Below are 23,421 nucleotides of genomic sequence, written 5' to 3'. Positions count from 1 at the left end.
GGCACCAACTCAGATATATGTACTGAAGTGATAGATAATCATGTGGAAGAGAGATATTTGGGTGAATCACCAAGCTCTGGTGAGCAAAGATAAGTAATGATGTTGGTTGATGCAGAACAGGCAGAGCATCCTCCCAAAGTAATTTAGGGATGCTGACATAACTAGGCCTGTTTTCCAACAGAAACTGACACAGTACTGAAATCATATTATGAAATTCACTCACATCCCTTACACACTATATTAGAAAATGATTGAAAGAACCAAGTCACTTACAATACCTTGATATCCAATATAATTTCCTACAGCTGCCCAGTTATGGGAAGGATATTATTAAGCTGGAGAGGCTTCAGAAGATGTTTGTCAGGACGTTGCAGGGTATGGAAAGTTTAAGTTATAAAGAATTGCTGGATAGGCTAGGATTTTTTTCACAGGAGCATAGGGGGTTGATAGGCAACCTCATAGAAGGTTATAAAATGATGGGAGGTATAGATAGACTTAATGGTAGTTGTCTGTTCCCAAGTTGAGGCATTTCAAGACTGGGGAGGGGAACATTATTAATGTGAGAGGAGGTTTAAAAAAAAATGAGCAGCTTTTTTTTAACAGCAAGGGTAGTTTACATGTGAAATGAACTTCCTGAAGATGTGGGTACAATTACAACATTCAAAAAACATTTCCATAGGTACATGAATAGGAAAGGCTTGGAGGGACATTGGCCAGGAGCAGGCAGGTGATATTAATTTAGTTTGGGATTATGTTCGGCATAGACTGGTTGGATTAAGGGCTCTGTTTCCATGCTGTATGACTCTAAGATGGGATGAAGTGATGTAACAGAGCACTAATCATCAATTTAACTTTTGGAATGTGGAAACGTCAGTGACAATATCAGTTTCAAGTATGTGGGCAATGTGGGGAGGTAGTGATGCAATGGTAATGTCACTGGACCAGCAATCAGAAAACCAGGTTAAAGTTCTGGTGTTTGAATCCCACCATAGCAGACAGTGAAATTTGAATTCAATAAAATTTTGGAATTTAAAATAAGCTGAAATCAACCACTATGATTGTTGTAAAAACCCTCCTGCTTACTAAGAGAATAAAATCTATCAACCTTACTTAGTCTGGTCTACATGTCACCCCAGACACATAGCAATATGGCTGACTCTTAACTGGACAATTAACTGGACAATTAGACATGGACAATAAATGCTGGCCTAGTCAGCAACATCCTCATTCTATGTATGAATAATTTTAAAAATACAATGGTGCTACAATATTGCAGAAGTAGTAGTTCCAGAATTTAAATCCAGGATAGAGTCACAACAACGTAACACATTAGGGTGCAGTCACAGGAAAATATGAGGGCGAGATTCCAAGAAACCGCAAGTGCTCAGTATGTTAGCTAAAACTAATAGAGCACAGGAGGAAACGCTTCCAGCCAATCAGTAGGACCACACTTTTAATTTCAGAACAATTTATATAATACAATAGACACTTATTTCACCAGTGTCTATAAATGAACAGTAATATTCAGTTGGAAGGCAGTGGTGACTTTCACTACTACTAGTGATATACTGCAGATGGTACATGTTCCTTGCAGAGAATGGTGTGTTTTAAGACTGCACAACCAAGCAATTATATGGTCCCTTGAGGCAGTCAGGAACTCAAGAGTGGAACCAATTCCTGTAATCAGCAGCTGCTCACAGCATTTATCAGTCCAGACAGGCGGAGCTCTCTCTCTCCTACCTTGTTTCTACATGACAGGTAAGTCATCACTGGACAAACATTCTCCATTATTGATGAAGTCAGGAGAAAGCATTAAAAAGTTTGGAAGTACAGACAAGGGTCTGAAATGCATTCAATTGCCAAGCAAAATTTGTGAACCAGGACCCTGTAAACACTAATCCCTGCTTGCAGACCTTCCTAAGTATCTAGTAGGCACTACTCAGTCATACATTGCCAACTGAACATAAAACTTCTCACATGCTTTGCTGTTGTATCGTCAAATAGCTGACTCTGTTCCATTAAAGAAACATGAAGGAGTATTATATAACTCCCTAGCAGGAAGATGGATGTAGATCAGGTGCTAACTAAAAGAGAAAGGAAAACAGTCAATGCGGATTCTGACTAACAAAATGAACTAAGTACGACATAAAGAAATGAATGCACCAAGCACAGAAAAGCTAAATCCCATGATTCTATTCCAGCTGTATTACCAAGAACCTGTGCTCCTGAAGTAGCTGCACCTCCAGTTCAGTTGCAATGCTGCCATCTATCTGACAATACAGAAAAGTGCCCATGTGTATCCTATCAATAAAAGCACCTCATGTCCAATAAGGTAAATTTAGCAACTCATCAGCTAAGTGATGGAAGGGGTCATCAGTTTACTGTTCCAACAAGTGGCACTTACTTTCTGCTAACCTACTCACTGATGCTATGTTGGAATTTGCTACAATCACTCAGCTCCGGAATTCACTGCAATCTTCGTCTATGTATGACTAAACATATCAACTTACAAGGTGAGATGGTGTTGTCTACTCAATACTGGTATAATTTAGCTAATGGTTCCATTAAAGAGCACTTAAAAGACTTTAAACAATGCAAGTCAAAGGAAAAATGCTTAACAGGCAGGAATCTGTTAGGTCTGAAAGTGGATAAAACGCCTGGACCAGATGAGCTACACTTCTAGACTTCTGAAGGAAATAGCTGAATAGATAGTGGAGGTTTTAGTAGCGATCTTTCAGGTATCCCTGAAGTTGCGGAGGGTCCCAGAGGACTAGAAAATCACTAATGTATCCGTCCTGTTTAAGAAGGGAGCAAGGCCATAGGTGGGAAAAAATAGGCTGATTAGCATGAACTCAGTCATAGAGTCATAGGGATGTACAGCATGGAAACAGACCCTTCGGCCCAACCCGTCCGTGCCGACCAGATATCCCAACCCAATCTAATCCCACCTGCCTGCACCCGGCCCATATCCCTCCAAACCTTTCCTATTCATATACCCATCCAAATGCCTCTTAAATGTTGCAATTGTACCAGCCTCCACCACATCCTCTGGTAGTTCATTCCATATATGTACCACCCTCTGCTGAAAAAGTTGCCCCGTAGGTCTCTTTTATATCTTTCCCCTCTCACCCTAAACCTATGCCCTCTAGTTCTGGACTCCCCGTCCCCAGGGAAAAGACTTTGCCTATTTATCCTATCCATGTCCCTCATAATTTTGTAAACCTCTAGAAGGTCACCCCTCAGTCTCCAACGCTCCAGGGAAAACAGCCCCAGCCTGTTCAGCCTCTCCCTCAGATCCTCCAACGCTGGCAACTTGCTTGTAAATCTTTTCTGAACCCTTTCAAGTTTCACAACATCTTTCCAATAGGAAGGAGACCAGAATTGCATGCAATATTCCAACAGTGGCCTAACAAGCCGCAACATGACCTCCCAACTCCTGTACTCAATACTCTGACCAATAAAGGAAAGCGTACCAAACGCCTTCTTCACTATCCTATCTACCTGCGACTCCACTTTCAAGGAGCTATGAACTTGCACTCCAAGGTCTCTTTCTTCAGCAACGCTCCCTAGGACCTTACCATTAAGTGTATAAGTCCTGCTAAGATTTGCTTTCCCTGAATTAAACTCCATCTGCCACTTCTCAGCCCATTGGCCCATCTGGTCCAGATCCTGTTGTAATCTCAGGTAACCCTCTTCGCTGTCCACTACACCTCCAATTTTGGTGTCATCTGCAAACTTACTAACTGTACCTCTTATGCTCGCATCCAAATCATTTATGTAAATGACAAAACGTAGAAGGCCTAGCACCGATCCTTGTGGCACTCCACTTGTCACAAGCCTCCAGTCTGAAAAACAACCCTCCACCACCACTCTCTGTCTTCTACCTTTGAGCCAGTTCTGTATCCAAATGGCTTGGTCTCCCTGTATTGTGAAGGATGAGATTTCTGAGTACATAGAAATACGATAAACAAAGTCAGCATGGTCTCATCAAGGGGAGGTCACACCTGGCAAATCTACTAGAATTCTTTGAGGAGGTAATGATAAGGTTAGACCAAGGAGAACCAATGGATGCTATCCATCTGGACTTCCAGAAGGCCTTTCATAAAGTTCCACACAGGAGGCTGCAGAGTAAGATAAGAGTCCATGGTGTTAGAGGCCAGGTACTAGCATGGATAGAAGATTGGCTGTCTGGCAGAAGTGGGAATAAAAGGATCCTTCTCAAGATCAAAGCTGATGACTGGTGGTGGTCTACAAGGGCTGATGTTGGGACCACAACATTTACATTAACAATCTGGATGAAGGAACTGAGGGCATTCTGGCAAAGTTTGCAGATGATTCAAACATAGGTAGAGGGGCAGGTAGTATTGAGGAGGTGGGGAGGCCGCAGAAAGATTTAGGATTAGTGTGCTGGAAGAGCACAGGAGTTCAGGCAGCATCCAAGGAGCTTCGAAATCGACGTTTTGGGCAAAAGCCCTTCATCAGGAATAAAGGTAGTGAGCCTGAAGCGTGGAGAGATAAGCTAGAGGAGGGGAGGGGTGGGGAGAAAGTAGCATAGAGTACAATGGGTGAGTGGGGGAGGGGATGAAGGTGATAGGTCAGGGAGGAGAGGGTAGAGTGGATAGGTGGAAAAGGAGATAGGCAGCGAGGACAAGTCCGGACAAGTCATGGGGACGGTGCTAAACTGGAAGTTTGGAACTAGGGTGAGGTGGGGGAAGGGGAAATAAGGAAACTGTTGAAGTCCACATTGATGCCCTGGGGTTGAAGTGTTCCAAGGCAGAAGATGAGGCATTCTTCCTCCAGGCGTCTGGTGGTGAGGGAGTGGTGGTGAAGGAGGCCCAGGAACTCCATGTCCTCGGCAGAGTGGAGGGGGAGTTGAAATGTTGAGCCACGGGCTGGTGTGGTTGATTGGTGCGGGTGTTCTGGAGATGTTCCCTAAACCGCTCTGCTAGGAGGCGCCCAGTCTCACAAATGTAGAGGAGACCGCATCGGGAGCAATGGATACAATAAATGATATTAGTGGATGTGCAAGTAAAACTTTGATGGATGTGGAAGGCTCCTTTAGGGCCTTGGATAGAGGTGAGGGAGGAGGTGTGGGCACAGGTTTTACAGTTCCTGCGGTGGCAGGGGAAAGTGCCAGGATGGGAGGGTGGGTTGTAGGGGGGCGTGGACCTGACTAGGTAGTCACGGAGGAAACCGCCTTTGCGGAAGACGGAAAGGGGTGGGGAGGGAAATATATCCCTTGTGGTGGGGTCTGTTTGGAGGTGGCGGAAATGTCGGCAGATGATTTGGTTTATGTGAAGGTTGGTAGGGTGGAAGGTGAGCACCAGGGGCGTTTTAGATTAGATTACATTACATTACAGTGTGGAAACAGGCCCTTCAGCCCAACACGTCCACACTGACCCGCCGAAGCACAACCCACCCATACCTAACACTGCGGGCAATTTAGCATGGCCAATTCACCTGACCTGCACATCTTTGGACTGTGGGAGGAAACCAGAGCACCCGGAGGAAACCCACACAGACACGGGGAGAACGTGCAAACTCCACATAGTCAGTCGCCTGAGGCGGGAATTGAACCTGGGTCTCTGGCGCTGTGAGGCAGCAGTGCTAACCACTGTGCCACCGTGCCGCGTTCTGTCCTTGTTACGGTTGGAGGGGTGAGATCTGAGCGCGGAGATGCGGGATGTGGACGAGATGCGTTGGAGGGCATCTTTAACCACGTGGGAAAGGAAATTGCGGTCTCTAAAGAAGGAGGCCATCTGGTGTGTTCTGTGTTGGAACTGGTCCTTCTGGGAGCAGAACGGTGGGGGCGGAGGAACTGGGAATACGGGATGGCATTTTTGCAAGAGGTAGGATGGGAAGAGGTGTAATCCAGGTAGCTGTGGGAGTCAGTGGGTTTGTAAAAAATGTCAATGTCAAGTCGGTCATCATTAATGGAGATGGAGAGGTCCAGGAAGGGGAGGGAGGTGTCAGAGATGGTCCAGGTAAATTTAAGGTCAGGGTGGAATGTGTTGGTCCCGCACCTCCGCCCTCAGACCTCACCCCTCCAACCGTAACAAGGACAGAACGCCCCTGGTGCTCACCTTCCACCCTACCAACCTTCGCATAAACCAAATCATCCGCCGACATTTCCGCCACCTCCAAACAGACCCCACCACCAGGAATATATTTCCCTCCCCACCCTTTCCACCTTCCACAAAGACCATTCCCTCCGTGACTACCTGGTCAGGTCCACACCCCCCTACAACCCACCCTCCCATCTTGGCACTTTCCCCTGCCACCGCAGGAACTGTAAAACCTGCGCCCAAACCTCCTCCCTCACCTCCATCCAAGGCCCTAAAGGATCCTTCCACATCCATCAAAGTTTTACTTGCACATCCACTAATATCATTTATTGTATCCGTTACTCCCGATGCGGTCTCCTCTACATTGGGGAGACTGGGCGCCTCCTAGCAGAGCGCTTTAGGGAACATCTCCGGGACACCCGCACCAATCAACCACACCGCCCCGTGGCCCAACATTTCAACTCCCCCTCCCACTCTGCTGAGGACATGGAGGTCCTGGGCCTCCTTCACCGCCGCTCCCTCACCACCAGACGCCTGGAGGAAGAACGCCTCATCTTCCACCTCGGAACACTTCAACCCCAGGGCATCAATGTGGACTTCAACAGTTTCCTCATTTCCCCTTCCCCCACCTCACCCTAGTTCCAAACTTCCAGCTCAGCACTGTCCCCATGACTTGTCCGGACTTGTCCTCGCTGCCTATCTCCTTTTCCACCTATCCACTCCACCCTCTCCTCCCTGACCTATCACCTTCATCCCCTCCCCCACTCACCCATTGTACTCTATGCTACTTTCTCCCCACCCCCACCCTCCTCTAGCTTTTCTCTCCACGCTTCAGGCTCACTGCCTTTATTCCTGATGAAGTGCTTTTGCCCGAAACGTCGATTTCGAAGCTCCTTGGATGCTGCCTGAACTGCCGTGCTCTTCCAGCACCACTAATCCAGAATCTGGTTTCCAGCATCTGCTGTCATTGTTTTACCTTGCAGAAAGTGTTAGACATGTTAGGAGAGTGGGCAAAGTGGAAGATGAAATACAATGTGGGCAAGTATGAGATCACACACTTTGGTAGGAAGAAAAGAGGCATGGACTATTTTCTAAAAGGGGAAAAAATTCAGAAATCTGAAATGCAAAAGGACTTGGAAGTCCTTGTCCAAGTTTCTCTTAAGGTGAAATTGCAGGTTGAGTTGGTCGTAAGTAAGGCAAATACAACGCTGTAATTCATCTAGAATATAAAAGCAGGGATGTATTTCTGAGGCTTTATAAATCTGAGGTCAGACCAGCTTTAGAGTATTGTGAGCAATCTTGCTCCCCATCCCTCAGGAAAGATGCATTAGCCTTGCAGCGGGTCCAGAGGAGGTTCACGAGAATGATCCCAGGAATAAAAGGCTTGACATATGACGGTATCTGAGGACTCTGGGTCTATACTCGATGGAGTTTTGAAGGATGAGGGAAGTCTGATTGGAATTTTCAGAATACTGAATGGCCTGGATAGAGTGGACGTTGGGAAGATGTTTCCACTAGCAGGACAAATGAGGACCTGAGGGCACAGCTTTAGAGTAAAGGGAAGACCTTTTAGAATGGAGATAAGGAGAAATATCTTTAGCCAGAGAGTACTGAATCTGTGGAATTCATTGCCACTGAAGCCTGTGGAGGCCAGGTCATTGAGTATCCTTAAAACAGAGATAGATAAGTTCTCGATTGCCAAGAGAATCAAAGGCGACGGAAAGAAAGTGGGAAAATGGGGTTGAAAATCTATCAGCCATGATTGAATGGTGGAGCAGACTTGAAGGGCCAAATGGTCTAATTTCTCCTCCTATGTCTTCTGGTCTTATAGTTTTATGGAGTCATATTGGTTCAAGGAAATATGACTGTGATCATTGGAGGCCGGTCACCTGAACCTAGAGCATCAAAACATGAGATCCTCAGGTAACTATCTGAGATCCCAAATACTTTCAGCAGTCTAATCAATGACGTTCCTCCTTCATGAGGTCAGAAATGGGGCTATTGGTTGATGATTGCACAGTGTTCAGTGCCATTTACAACTATTCTGATAATTAAACTCCATGCCCAAATGCAGAAAGGTCTGAAAAAAACTTTACCAAAGACTGATAAGTTGTATTTTTATTAGACAATTATTTGAAATGATCATTTCTAATAAGAGCGAGCAGAATCAGCTCTCACTGATATTCACTGACAATCACTGCTCTCCTTATTAGCTGCACACTAGCTTTCTGCAGTTCATGCATGAGGACACCCACATCCATTTGCACAGGAGGATGTTATAGTTTCTCTCCATTTAGATAATAAGCTCCTTTGTATTCTTCCAGCTAACGTGGATAACCTTACACTTATCCACGTTGAACTCTATCTACTAACGTTTGGCCCATTCACTGAATCTACCCATATCCATTTGTAAATTCCTTATTTTTTCATTTCAAATAATTTTCCTACTTATTATAGTGTCAGCTGCAAATTCAGCTGTAGTACATTCCACCTCATTAATGGTGATTGTAATTAATCGGAGTCTGAGGACCAAATTCTTTGGCAGCTCACTAGTTACAGCTGCCAATCTGAAAAAGAGACTCATTTATGCCACTCCGCTTTCCATTGATTGGCCGATCTTTCATTCAAGTTAATATATTATCCCTAAACCCATGTGGTCTTATCTTGAATATTAACCTTTTATGCAGCACCTTATCAAATGCTTTCTGAAAATCCAGATATTCTACATCTACAGGACCCCCATTATCCACTTTCTCATTACATTTTTGAAGAACTTAACAAATTAGTCAAATATAATTTACCCTTCATTAACCTATGCTAACTCTGATGGATTGTACTTTGACCTTGCAAATGCCCTGTTACTGATGGAGACAGGATGAAAACCCAACGGAAAATAATTTCTTATATCCTACCAAGGTTGTATTACAGTTATTAAAGTACTCGTTAAAATTGGTGACTTATTTAGTTTGTTTTTATTCACATTCAATATGACTTTTCATAATGCATTTAGTCCCAATGGAACACATCAAATGTTTGAAAATTTGTTTTCACATCCTACTCCACAACAGAAAATTTATCACAAAATTATTACAGTGTAGAAGATCATTCAACCCATCATATCTGCAGCAGCTCTCCAAATTAGCATTTCACTTTACACTATTTTCTCCATGATGATGCCTATTATTCCTTTTCAAATAGCAGTTTAACTCACTTTTGAATGCCTCAATTGAACGTGCTTTCACCATGTTTTCAGGCAATACATTCCATAGTCTAATCACTTACTGCACAATAAAGTTTTTCCTCATCGCTTTTGCCGATCACTTTAAATCTGTGATCTTGTGTTTTTCATTCACACGTGGGAACACTTTCTCAATATCTACTGTCCAGACCGCATATGTAATACCTCATTTGGATATCCCTCAGTCTTCTCATGAATAAAAACATTCTCTACTTCTCCAATGAACTTCAAAACTGAGGTTCCTCAACCCTTCTCACAAATCCCTTTTCAAACTATTCTCAAAAATCACTTCTGCAGACTTTGCATCCCTCCTAAAGAATCTAGAATGGGATGCAATATGTCAGCTTAGGCTGAACAAATGTCTTATGTACTTGCTCTTGTAGGCTATGCCCCAATTAATACAGCCAAACATACGTTAAGCTTCATTAACTGTTCTGTTAATTAGAGTGTGGCACGGTGGCTCAGTGTTTAGCACTGCTGCCTCACAGGGACCCAAGTTCGATTCCCGTCTTGGACGACTCTCTGTGTGGAGTTTGCACATTCTCCCGGTGTCTGCGTGGGTTTCCTCTGGGTGCGCCGGTTTCCTCCCACAATCCAAAGATGTGCAGGTTGAGTGAATTGGCCATGCTAAATTGTCCATAGTGTTAGGTGCATTAGTCAGGAGTAAATACAGGGTAAGAGAATGGGTTTGGGTGGGTTACTCTTTAGGGTGGCACAGTGGTGAGCACTGCTGCCTCACAGCGCCAGAGTCCCAAGTTCTATCCCAGCCTCAGGTGACTGTCTGTGTGGAGTTTGCACGTTCTCCTCGTGTCTGTGTGGGTTTCCTCTGGTTTCCTTCCAGTCCAAAGATGTGCAGGTCAGGTGAATTGGTCATGTTAAATTGCCCATAGTGTTAGTCAGAGGGAAATGGGTCTCGGTGTGTTACTCTTTGGAGGGTCCATGTGGACTGGTTGGGCCGAAGCGCATGTTTTCACACTGTAGGAAATCTAAAAAATATTTCCTCCCAACTCTCGTGACTTAGGCACACACACACCCAGATTGCTCTGGCTCTGCAACCCCTTGAGAATTGAGTCCTTTATTTATATTGTGTCTCAATACTCTTCCTACCAAAAATAATCATCTAACAGTTCTCTGCATTAAACTTCATCTGTCAGCTGCCTGCCCATTCCACCAAGCTGCCTATGTCCACAAGAAATTCTATACAATCCTCCTGACACATCATAAAAGTGCCAAGATTTGCATCATCTGTAAAGTTTGTAACTAACGTGTAAACCAAGTTCTAAGCCTTTAGTATATATCACAGGGCGGTGGGGTTGATTGGTGCGGGTGTCCTGGATGTTCCCTAAAGTGCTCTGCTAGAAGGCGTCCAGTCTCCCCAATGTAGAGGAGACCATGTCGAGAGCAACAGATACAATAAATGATATTGGTGAATGTGCAGGTAAAACTTTGATGGATGTGGAAGGCTGCTTTAGGGCCTTGGATGGAGGTGAGGGAGGAGGTGAGGGCACAGGTTTTGCAATTCCTGCAGTGGCAGGGGAGGGTGCCAGGACGGGAGTGTGGGGTGTTGGGGGGTGTGGACCTGACCAGGTAGTCATGGAGGGAACGGTCTTTACAGAAAGCAGAAATGGGTGGAGAGGGAAATATATCCCTGGTGGTGGGGTCCATTTGGAGGTGGCAGAAATGTCGTCGGATGATGTGGTTTATGCAAAGGTTGGGAGGGTGGAAGGTGAGCACCGGGGGGTTCTGTCCTTGTTACGGTTGGAGGGGTGGGGTTTGAGGGCGGAAGGGCGGGATGTGGATGAGATGCATTGGAGGGCATCTTCAACCACGTGAGAAGGGCAATTGCAGTCTCTAAAGAAGGAAGCCATCTGGTGTGTTTGTGGTGGAACTGGTCCTCCTGAGAGCAGATACAGCAGAGGCGGAGGAATTGGGAATACGGGATGGCATTTTTGCAAGAGGTAGGGTGGGAAGAGGTATAATCCAGGTAGCTGTGGGAGTCGGTGGGTTTGTAAAAAATGTCAGTGTCAAGTCGGTCGTCATTAATGGAGATGGAAAGGTCCAGGAAGGGGAGGGAGGTGTCAGAGATGGTCCATATGAATTTAAGGTCAGGATGGAATGTGTTGGTGAAGGTAATGAATTGCTCAACCTCCTCGCGGGAGCACGAGGTGGTACCAATGCAGTCATCAATGTAGTGGAGGAAGAGGTGGGGAGTGGTGCCGGTGTAATTACGGAAGATGAACTGTTCTACGTGGCCAACAAAGAGACAGGCCTAGCTGAGGCCCATACCAGGCCCATGGCTAGCCCTTTGATCTGGAGGAAGTGGGAGGATTCGAAGAAGAAATTGTTAAGGGTGAGGACCAGTTCGGCCAAACGAATGAGAGTGTCGATGGAAGGATATTGTTGTGGACATCGGGAGAGGAAGAAACGGAGGGCTTAGAGGTCCTGGTCATGGCGGATGGAGTTGTAGAGGGATTGGATATCCATGGTGAAGATGAGGCATTGGGGGCCGGGGAAACGGAAGTCTTGGAGAAGGTGCAGGGCGTGGGTGGTGTCTCGAACATATGTGGGGAGTTCCTGGACTAGGGGGGATAGGACAGTGTCGAAGTAGGTAGAGCTGAGTTCGGTGGGGCAGGAACATGCTGAGACAATGGGTCGGCCAGGGTGGTCAGGCTTGTGGAACTTGGGAAGAGGGTAGAATCGGGCAGTGCGGGGTTCCCGGACTATGAGGTTGGAAACTGTGGGTGGGAGATCACCTGATTCCTGAGCAGGTGACTACAGTCTTATATATGAACAATATAGGAGAAACACCAGCTTGTGAAAAGAAAGCATCCCACTTAGTCTCTCCCTCCCATGTGGAGAAGTAAAAGACAATCCCTAGTTAACAGGTAATCTCCTAAATGTTTCTCTGTAAGTTGTACTCTTTCCAAGTCCTATGTTGAAAGGGTACTGAACAGACTAATCAACTGGTGAAAAAAAAACCTCAAAATCCATGCATCCACAACACTTTATCCTCAGCAAAGAGTCAGAACAAATTGAGAGGATTCAAAAGAAAATGACTCACTGAAGTCTGTGATATGGACTAGTAGCTGAACAGTGTTTTTTCTTACATTTTTCCTTCCTCACCTACAATGTTTCTGTCTTGTCTCTTTGTGTGACTGTTTGTATGTGTGTGAGCATTTTAAGAAAGGAGTAGAACTTGAATTCCAGAATCATAAATTAGAAAATCATGCTTCTTTTTGCAATTGGTTTAAACAGTTTGATTAACCTGAATTGAACAGTTAGGTTGAATTTGGCAATTCAGTGGCTTAATCAAATTTTCACATTTGTGATGAATTTGAGAATAGTGGGTATTGATTTCTATCCCAATCAGTCATGATGTGGAGCTGCTGGTGTGGGATTGGAATGGACAAAGTTAAAAACCACACAACACCAGGTTATAGTCCAATAGGTTTATTTGTAAGTACAATTTATCGGACCATACCCTTCAACCAGAAGAGATTGAAGTTCTTAGCCGAGGCCTCAATTTCTGTCCCACCACCAAAATGGAACCCATTGGTCTTGCGGCAGACATAAATGAATTCATGAGACCTGATGAAGGAGTAACGCTCCGAAAGCTAGTACTTCCAAATAAACCTGGTGGACTATAACTGGTGTTGGATGGTTTTTAACTCCAGCCAGTCATGACACTGAGCTTAAGATAAATTTAGTTAGCACTGGTAGAACTTGATCATTGATTTAAATTTCTATTTTATCAGATTTCTTTTTTTGCATTTTTAGATTATATGCATACACAAAATATAAGTAGCATAAGTCAGCTGAAGCAGAAAATATATTATGGTTTATTGTGAAGAATTTTCATAAAATCAAAGAACGTCAATAATTGCAGCATATGATTTTAAGGAAGAAACAAAATGAATCTCAAACTACAAGTCAAAGTTATTGTCACAGGAATTCAAATGTATATACACTGAGGATGGTTCCTGTGATGCACTGGCATTGTCAATACTCTATATCAACAGGCTTATGTTCAAGTCCTATCTGCTCCAGAAATGTGAAATAACAGATTGATTAGAAAATATCTAAGTGTATTATCTTTAACTTAAATGGATTGCCAATCTAACTGAGTGGGGATCGTGAAAATAAGATCATTTTGTAGATTACATCAAGTGCTTATGAAATATGAAAACATTTTACCTGTACTTAATAAATTCAGTATAGTTTGTTAAGTTTATTTACACTAAAATTATGTCTGTTAAGTCAGAATTATGTAATCTTAATTTCAGATTGTATTAATTACATTGCTATAAATGGTTCCTGTTATTCTATAGAAGATATTTCATGAGACTATCAATCAATCCTCCTCTCTTCAAGACACTTTCTATCCTCTTGGTACTACCATATTATCTGTGAGACTTTTTACATTATTGATCGGACTTCCTCCATCAGTCTCATCGTCCTTGAACACTATGGCAGGTTCAGCGTAGCATGACAGCTTCATCAACATCAGGCCTCTCTCACTACATAACCAACCCCCTTCTGAACAAAGCACTGAATCTGGAAATAGATCATGTATTTTGCTTCTAAAATGAAAAAATATGCTTAGAAATTCAGGAATAGAAAAACTTTTATTAAATAAAGTAAGTGGTGTGCTAATTTGCACTGAAGGTCACCTTACTTAGCACCTAATTGATAAGTGTTTCTTGGACTTGTTTGCTTTGAAGATTAATATCACCAATTTATTACCTGGCTTTTACTAATAAACTAGACTGTGAACTTCTGCTTCATGAAAATTCAGAAAACTGGGTAAAAATTGCAGTTAAATTTGCTTTCTGATCTCTGCTAAAAATTCACAAATGTATCTGGTCAACCAGTATAATCAGTTAGTGCAATAGAGCATAATTGTTCTGTTGCATTGAAAACAAAACTGATTTGAGTGGTAAACCAGTATAATTTTATTATTGCAACTGATGATAAACAAAACACTTTTACGAAGTTTGAAGCTCTCCATCAGCAACTTGCCTAATTTTACATAATTAAAAGTAACTTTAAAACTATTTAATCTTTGATATACTTTCTTTGATGTTCTTTGATATACTTTACTCAGTCCTTATCAAATTAGAATTTTTAAGCATATAGCACTTTGCTTCGCAAAATGTGTCTATCAATGCCTCCAAGCTTTAACAAAATCAATTTTAAGAATCTTTTTCCAAAAACTGCAATTGGAAACTGTCAATCCTCATAATTTAGATATGGGAGTGTGGCCATGTCTGTGGGCGAGGTCAACTTCAGGCAAAAATCATTTTTAAACCAACATAGATCGTGGAAAACTGATGTGCTTCTGATCTAACTCACATCAAACATTTCCCCATCTTTTGAGCTGTTTCATCCAACTACACGGGATTGCACTGGTGAAACCAGCAGAACATATTTGCAGAAAAGAAACGCACTCATTTTGTTTTGTTTGCCTATATATTTCCAGTTGTAAAAATAACCATGACCTCCTCAAAAGGAATAAAAGAATATTCAACAGAGCGTCATCAGAATTGTCTCTGTATAAATGTCTGATGGCATGCAAATGTCATGTTATTTCTCATTCAGGTTTATTGGTAACCTTAACCAATGAATATTCAGAATAACGGCCTGTTCAAAAGCACGGTCACCCCATACCAAAACGAAAAAGACTCAAATGTAACGCTGGTTTGTATGAAGCTTGCCCATGCGTGTTATGTGAGCTAGTTTTGCTAGAATTTTCTTGCTGCATCTCTCATCGTGGATGACGATAGCATATAAAATGTGATGGTTTCAACATTAAATAATATAGATGCTCGCTTAACACAAAAAAGACGGTGAGATCAGACATCATCTAATATCCCCAGTGTGAAACGGAACGTTACCTATGCTGATAATTTCTTAAAATGAAAAAGGCATGGTCACACTAGATCCCAACTTTATACATTTACATATCTGTATACCATTCGGGAAACACATTGCCTTGCTCAAACAAAACACATCCATTACTGGCTTCATAGGGAGACGTGTGAAATTGACAGAATTGCTCCGGAAGGATATAATAACATTCGACGTACCTACTATAAATTGGCAAAGGTTTAGCACAGAAAGATATCAAATAACTCCGATGTGAATGTTTCCTCGTCCTATATTTGTCCTGATCCCTGACGACAGCGACGTAAATAAACAACCAACGTTATTACTTCTAAGCTTCCTGAATGTTCATGTTTATTCACTTTAATAGTGAAACAGAAGAATCTTAATATTGCCTCAAATCGATGGGCCGAATGGCCTAATTCCTCTCTCATATCTTATAGTCTGATGGTCTTAAAATAGTACAAAAGCGAAGGCAATGTTAGCATTTTTCTGAAAATGCACAACACAATCAGACAACCACAACTGAGATGGCGATTAGCATCAACAAAATTCAATCATCCACCTACAAACTGAAGGAAGCATCTTCCATATTTGAGAGAACTAAATTTGACAGTGGCGCTGAAAAGAAAACAGGGCGCTATTTCACTACCTTGGCAACCTAACATCAAAGGCGTACCGACTCCGACCTTTTTTATCTTTAATTTTTTTTTCTTGCCAACATTGTCATCTAAATGGTGGGGCAAAATATATAGCAGTGGCAGCTCATGCAAGCTAGCCCAGCGGCCATCGAACATAAACGCTGCATCACTGCTCAGAGCCACAGAAATGACTGCAAGTTGCCAGCCTGGCTCACCCCACTGGTGCAAAACATGTTTCCCCTGCCCTGGTACTAAAGCGCCTGGCCCGCCGAGCTACAGAGACACGGGATGGTCACCGGGATTCACAGCACAATATTGATCAATCTGCGGCACAACAAGCACCACTGCGCGACTGGACAGCGTCAATATCCTTCATGAATATTCCGTCCATTTGCATTATATCAGAAAAAGAGTTATTTCCTTTTTTTTGCTTTCCTTACAGTTTGTGAAGCAACGCATGTCGAACAGGGCGTCGGTCAGCGCTGGCTGTTCAGGAAAGGGGGGCAGTAGACTGCAGCTGTCGCCATGTTTGATGGCTTCCCCATTTCAATCGCACCGTCTCGCTGCAAGGTCTCCGCCCAGTTTTCACCCAGCATCGACTCAGCAGCTTCCCCATCGTAGCACCCGCCTAGAATCACCTACCACCCCTTCCAAACCCCCTCCCACCATCATCATCCCCATTCAGACAAATGCAGCCCACTCCCCAAAACACTAACAATAACTACCCCCCTCCAGAACTCTCACAAGCCAACCTTCGTCCCCACTAACATAAAAGCTGATTTACGTCCGCCTGACATTACACAGGAACATTTCAGGTACATCAGTTTGATAATAAAATAATTCATCTGTATTCATGTGCAAGACGCCATTTGGTGAAAATCTGAGCTACTTGTTTTGTTTTAACTTTTTATGTAATTTTTCATGACCAAGTGCAGTACCATATTACTTAATATTCCATTCTCTATTTATGCAGCATGTCTGCTAGACTACGTAAATTTAGACTGTTATGTCCATCTCAAATTTTGTACAAGTTAATACTGAAAAGTGTTTATTATACTATCTATTGTTGTGTTAAAAGTAGCTATTGTTTATTTGTCTTTTGGGGAGTTAGGTGCATTGTTGTCTCCCACAGCTCTGCTGAAAAGTTGTTCAAGTTTACAAAGCCAGAAGAACAATACTTCTTTAAGAATATAGTGTGGTTTTAAATAAACTGTGTGAAATCCATGTTTTGCAGTAAATTGTTGACACTAACTACTTAATAAACATATACAAATTTTTGTCTCAGTGTTTTCACTTTCTTAATGATACGGCACAGTGCAACTGATTATTTTCATTACGATTTCATCTGACTTTAAACCACTTATTTTCGGTCTTCTCAAAGTAAAATATATAGAAAGAATATAGAAGTTATCTGTTTGTTTCTAATTTAGTGTAAAATAACAATAAGCTCAATTCTTCCATCGGTTACGTGAGTCCTTTTAAAATGCAAACTACTTTATATTGCTTCATTATTGAAATAGCCCAGAAAGGTGCAATAAAAGTGTAACAGAAATCTCATGAATTTATTTTCGTTAACTCAGATATAAAACCTCGTGCGGATATGGATAATTATCGTGCTGTTTTCTTCGGCAATTGTTTAATGAATGTGGGTATATATTTCTACTACTGTCTGCAAAATAGCTACAAGTTGAAATTTCCACCGGTGCTGTTGCTTAGATTGTCCACAAGGGAAGCAACGGTATTCTGAATTCATATCCAAAACATTCTCGAATAGTCTCGTTCGTAACAACACCCAGTTTCAGATAGCACTGAATACTGTACTGATTTGTTTTATTGTCGAATTATAGGCATTTCCGCTTTAACTGTCTCCTTATTTACATGTACTGGTGACAATGTGTTATATTATTATCTTCCCGATTCACAGATTTCTAATACTGATCGTCAGAAACAAACACGCCCAGACCTAATTTACATATTAAAAAAATTTCCTTAATAAATGCCTGATTTCCTTGGCCAATTATCACCTTCAATGGACTCACCATACTTCCCAATGTGTTTCTTCACGAAATTTACTGTCGCCGGTGAGCTTCTGGTCTGCATCTGTTTAAATTGTTGTATGTGCCTATTTAATTTGTAGATCTGCCGCCTTTAGCGAAGATGTACTGTCAAATTCATGTAGCCGGCGATTGCATTTCATGCCGGTCTCTTCTTTAACAGCCCGATCGCTTCCGGTCATTCATTCCCGGGTAACAATGACGCGGGATCCTCTGAGCTTTACACGCATCTCGTCCAACAGTCGTGAAGGAAATCTGCGTGTGATCTCCATGTCAACTCGACTGGAACCTGCTTCATAAAATCCCTTATTGGTCCAAAAGACTGGAGGAGGATTGTTGAGTTACGTCCCAGTGACATAAAAGCCATACATACATCTGAGACATTCGGAACAGGTTTGACTGTGCTGTGGATTATTATAGTGGCGGCGATGTTGGGTCCTGATGCTGGCCCCTCTTGGTGATGGTGAAGTAAAATCGGGATATATTCCAAAGGAATTACACGAATACGGCGGTGGCACTCTGACCCGACGTAATCAGTCTTTGAAGACACAGTACAAGCTCGGGTCCCGAAATTTGTTTCAAGAAGTATAACCCCGTCCACTTTTTCCTGTCCTAAATCTAAAAAGAAAACTGGTGTTATCTCCTCCTTGAGGCATTACTTGTAAAGATAGGTAAGCCCAAGGGAAAGTGTGGAAAAATAAAAGTTACCTGACTGTGAGCCAGACAATGAGTAACAGAAAATAAATGGAACCAAAACACTTCTGGCAATTCCCACCATTTGATGCTGATAATAACTTTTTTCAAATGGCACGATTTTCCCACCCTTGAGCAATGAGAAGAGTGATGCAATTAGGTGAGATTTAGGATGCATAGGATGAGGAAGGAAACTGCTAGGGATGGGCACAATTAAAATGTGGAGCTTGTTCAAGGTATAGCTACTGTGTGTTCTTGATAAGTATGTACCTGTCAGGCAGGGAAGAAGTGGTCAGGCGAGGGAACCGTGGTTTTCTAAAGAAGTTGAATCTCTTGTCAAGAGGAAGAAGGGGGCTCATGTAAAGATGGGATGTGAAGACTCAGTTAGGGCACTTGAGAGTTACAAGTCAGCCAGAAAAGACTTAAACAGAGGGCTAAGAAGAGCCAGAAGGGGTCATAAGAAGTCTTTGGCAGACAGGATCAAGGAAAACCCTAAAGCTTTCTATAGGTATGTCAGGAATAAATCTCCCTACCTTTTATCTTAGCCTGCTGGACACACTTTCCTCATTCCTGAAGAAGGGCTTATGCCCGAAACATCGATTCTCTTGTTCCTTAGATGCTACCTGACCTGCTGCACTTTTCCAGCAACACATTTTCAGGAATAAATTAATGACAAGGGTAAGATTAGGGCCAATCAAGGACAGTAGGGGGAAGTTATGCATGGACTCCAAAGAGATAGGAGAGGTGCTAAATGAATATTTTTCTTCAGTATTCACACATAAAAAAAATGTTGACGAGGAGAATACTGAGATACAGGCTACTAGACTAGATGGATTGAGGTTCATAAGGAGGCGGTGTTAACGATTCCAGAAAGGATGGAAATAGATAAGTCCCCTGAGCCAGATGGGATTTATTCTGGAACTCTCTGGGAAGCTAGGGAGGACATTGCAGAGCCTTTGGTTTTGATCTTTATGTCATTATTGTCCACAGAAATAGTGCCAGAAGACTGGAGGATAGCAAATGTTGTCCTCTTGTTCAAGAAGGGGAATAGAGACAACCCTGGTAATTATAGACCAGTGAGCCTTATTTCTATTGTGGGCAAAGTTTTGGAAATGACTTACAATTATCTAGAAAGGAATAATTTGATTAGTGATAGTCAATACAGTTTTGTGAAGGGTAGATCATGCCTCACATACCTTATCGGGTTCTTTGAGAAGGTGACCAACAGGTGGATGAAGGTAAAGCAGTTGATGTGGTGTAATGGATTTCAGTAAAGCATTTGATAAAGTTCCACACAGTAGACTATTGCAGAAAATATGGAGGCATGGGATTGAGGGTGATTTAGTGGTTTTGATCAGAAATTGACTAGCTGTAAGAAGTCAGAGGGTGGTGGTTGATGGGAAATGTTCATTCTGGAGTTCCGTTACTAGTGGTGTACTGCAAGGATTTGTTTTGGGGCCACCGCTGTTTGTCATTTTTATAAATGACCTGAATGAGGGCGTAGAAAGATGGGATAGTAAATTTGCAGATGACACTAAATTTGGTGGAGTTGTGGACAGTGCAAAAGGATGTTGCAGGTTACAGAGGGACATAGATAAACTGCAGAGAGATGGCAAATGGAGTTTAGAGCAGAAAATTGTGAGGTGATTCACTTTTGAAGGAGTAACAGGAATACAGAGTACTGGGCTAATGGTAAGATTCTTGGTAATGTGGATGATCAGAGAGATCTCAGTGTCTACATGCATAGATACCTGAACGTTGCTACCTAGGTTGATAGGGTTATTAAGATTGTATACGGTATGTTAGCATTTATTGGTAGAGGGATTGGGTTTTGAAGCCATGGGGTCACGTTGTTGCTGTACAAAACACTGGCGCGGCCACACTTGGAGTATTGCATTCAGGTTTGGTCGCCGCAGTGTAGGAAGGATGTGGAAGCACTGGAAAGGGTCCAGAGGAGATTTACCAGGATGTTACCTGGTATGGAAGGAAAGTCTTATGAGGAAAGGCTGAGGGAATTGAGGCTGTTTTCGTTAGAAGAAATTTAAGAGGTCACTTGATAGAGGCATATAAGATGATCAGAGGATTGGCTAGAGTAGACAGTGAGAGCCTTTTTCCTCAAATGGTGATGGCTAGCACGAGGGGACATAGCTTTAAATTGAGGGGTGATAGATAAAGGACAGATGTCAGAAGTAGTTTCTTTACTCAGAGAGTAGTAGGGGTGTGGAATGCCCTGCCTGCAACAGTAGTGGACTCACCAACATTAAGGGCATTTAAATGTTCATTGATAAACATATGGATGATAATGGAATAGTGTAGGTTAGATGGGCTTTAGATTGGTTACTCAGGTCAGCGCAACATCGAGGGCCATAGGGCCTGTACTGCGCTGTAATCTTCTATGTTCTGTGAAGTAGTGGGACCAGTGTTCCCTAGAGAGAAATCCACTTCAATCTTGCCACTTCACTACTAAGTCCATCGATAACATTCTTGACTTGCTATGAAATAATGTCCTTAAGTGATCAATTAATGGCTACTTCAGATCAACTCACCACCTTCCCATCACCAAACTCTCTGGTAGATGCAAAAGCTTCCTGACTGGGAAATCAGTATGACTTTTGGGTTAGGAGTGGAGTTTTCAATTACCCCCAGTCTTGGAGCAATGAGAGGTGTGAATGGGAGGCAAAGGGAAGGACCCTGAAAACCACCTACTGTCCCATACTTGCATCTAAGCCCTCTCAAACCATCATGCTCACCCCATGCGAAGAGTATAAGAAGTACTTAAACTAAAACAAAGAACTGCAGATGCTGGAAATAGAAACAAAATCAGAAGCTGCTGAAGAAATTTAGCAGGTCTGGCAGCATCTTGGAGAGGAGAAAATAAGTTACTATTTTAAGTCCAGGGACCCTCCTTCAGTTCAGTTTCTCAAAGACTAATTATGTCTTCTTTGGGCTGTACCTTTTTTGTGTACAAGTTTCACTGAAATCAGCCCATTAGTTTTGGGATATTTTATTTTCAGGCAAACAGAGTAAAGGATGCAAAAATATTACCTCCATCCACCTACAGTGACAGAAGTAATGAATCCTGGATCTAGAGTTGTTTTCTTAAAGACAGATTTTCTGAAATAACTTGGACGCAATTTCCCAGAAATTCCCAAATTCCACACTCATGAAAATGTAGGTGTCAGAAGGACCCTAGTGAATCAATGTAATCAATTTAAAATAAATAACTGTTGCTTCATCACCACCAACCACTTCCATTATCAGGACCACTACCATTTGCACATAACTCAATAGCATACATTAAAATATTACAGAAATCATATATAACAGAATTGACGTTGTTATAAAACACCAAAGTAATTTTTGTATTCATTCATTCATGGGATGAGGGCATCAATGGCTAAGGAGCATTTATTGCTCATCCTTGGAGCAATTGCTCCAATTGCTCATGGCTTGGAGAGGGTGGACGCTAGGAAATTGTTTCCATTAGGCGAGGAGACTAGGACCCGTGGACACAGCCTTAGAGTTAGAGGGGGTAAATTCAGAACAGAAATGCGGAGACATTTCTTCAGCCAGAGAGTGGTGGGCCTGTGGAATTCATTGCCACAGAGTGCAGTGGAGGCTGGGACACTAAATGTCTTCAAGGCAGAAGTTGATAAATTCTTGATGTCACAAGGAATTAAGGGCTATGGGGAGAATGCGGGTAAGTGGAGTTGAAATGCCCATCAGCCGTGATTGAATGGCGGAGTGGACTTGATGGGCCGAATGGCTCCAATGTCTTATTGTCCTATGGTCTTATCCCAATAGGAAGTTAAGAATCATCCTTATTGCTGTTGGTCTGGAGTCACATGCAGTCTAGACCAGGTAAGGATGGCAGTTTCCTTCCGAAAAAGACACTACTGAGCCAAATGAGTTTCAAACAATCAACAATGGATTCATGGTCATCTTTAGACTCTAAATTCCAGATTTCTATTGAATTCACATTGCATCATCTGTCATGGTGGGATTCAAACCAAGGTCCTCAGAATATTTCTTGGATTTCTGGATTAACAGTCCAGCAATAATACCACTATAACATCGCTGCCCCTTTAAGTCAATCGCCTTATGCAACTAAGTCTTTTTCTTTGTAAAACACTTATATGCTGCCAGCCCCTGTGGTTTTCGCAGAGCTGGAGGAAGGCTGCTTATTTCATGGCTCTGACAACTGAAATGCATTCATTAGGCGTCATAGGGTTTTGGAGCTCATGGGGTTGGGGGAACCATACTAAACACTGCAGTAGTTCGAATTATGCAGGGTATAATGATCAGCAAGATAGGAGGCAGTGTTTGGGGTTCTGGCTGGGTAGGGCAGGGACCAGGGTATGAAGAAAATGAGCGCTTTGAGAAGAGTCCCACCTGCATACCTCCTTTCTCAATTTTCTCCCATTGTCAACCCACACTTCCCTGGTAGCCAAACGTTGTCACTAAAATAGCAATCAAGAGGCCTGAGCTGATATTCTGGGACATGGGTTCAAATCACTCCATTACAGCCGGTGGGGTTTGAATTCAGTTAATAAATCTGGAATTAAAATCTTGGTGTATTGTTAATTGTTGCACAAAAACCATTTGGTTCACTAATGCCCTTGAAGGAAATATGCATCCATACCCAGTCTGGCCTACATGTGACTCCAGACCCACAGCAGTGTAGTTAATTCCTAAGTCTAGCAAGCCATTCAATTGTATCAAACCTCAAAGGAAAATTTAATAAGGAGTGTAACCAGGTTGATCACCTCGCATTGACCTTGACACTGATAATGACTACAAACTCAACCCTGTTGAGTCAGTATGAAAAATGCTGTGTGTGTGCATGT

At 42.6% G+C, this 23,421-nt stretch overlaps 1 protein-coding gene across 4 annotated transcripts in view; it reads right to left on the bottom strand.

Moving 5' to 3' along the window:
* scn1laa (sodium channel, voltage-gated, type I-like, alpha) overlaps positions 1–18,293 on the bottom strand; it is a 198,119-nt gene extending 179,826 nt beyond the window's left edge. For 3 of the 4 annotated variants that reach the window (XM_087989105.1, XM_087989108.1, XM_087989107.1), the window contains exon 1: positions 17,867–18,293. The gene's annotated coding sequence lies outside the window, so the exon portion shown is untranslated. Of the gene's footprint in view, positions 1–16,267; positions 16,405–17,866 lie in introns of those variants that run through there. The other variant, XM_087989106.1, reaches the window with a different exon arrangement.
* Between the last annotated feature and the right edge of the window lie 5,128 nt (positions 18,294–23,421).

Source organism: Chiloscyllium plagiosum, unplaced genomic scaffold, assembly GCF_037043375.1.
Source record: "Chiloscyllium plagiosum isolate Xiang-an unplaced genomic scaffold, Cpla_swu_hap1 HiC_scaffold_7, whole genome shotgun sequence".
NCBI classification, from domain to species: domain Eukaryota; kingdom Metazoa; phylum Chordata; class Chondrichthyes; order Orectolobiformes; family Hemiscylliidae; genus Chiloscyllium; species Chiloscyllium plagiosum.
The sequence above is the reverse complement of the archived record's forward strand: the minus strand, read 5'-3'. Positions and strand labels throughout refer to the sequence as shown.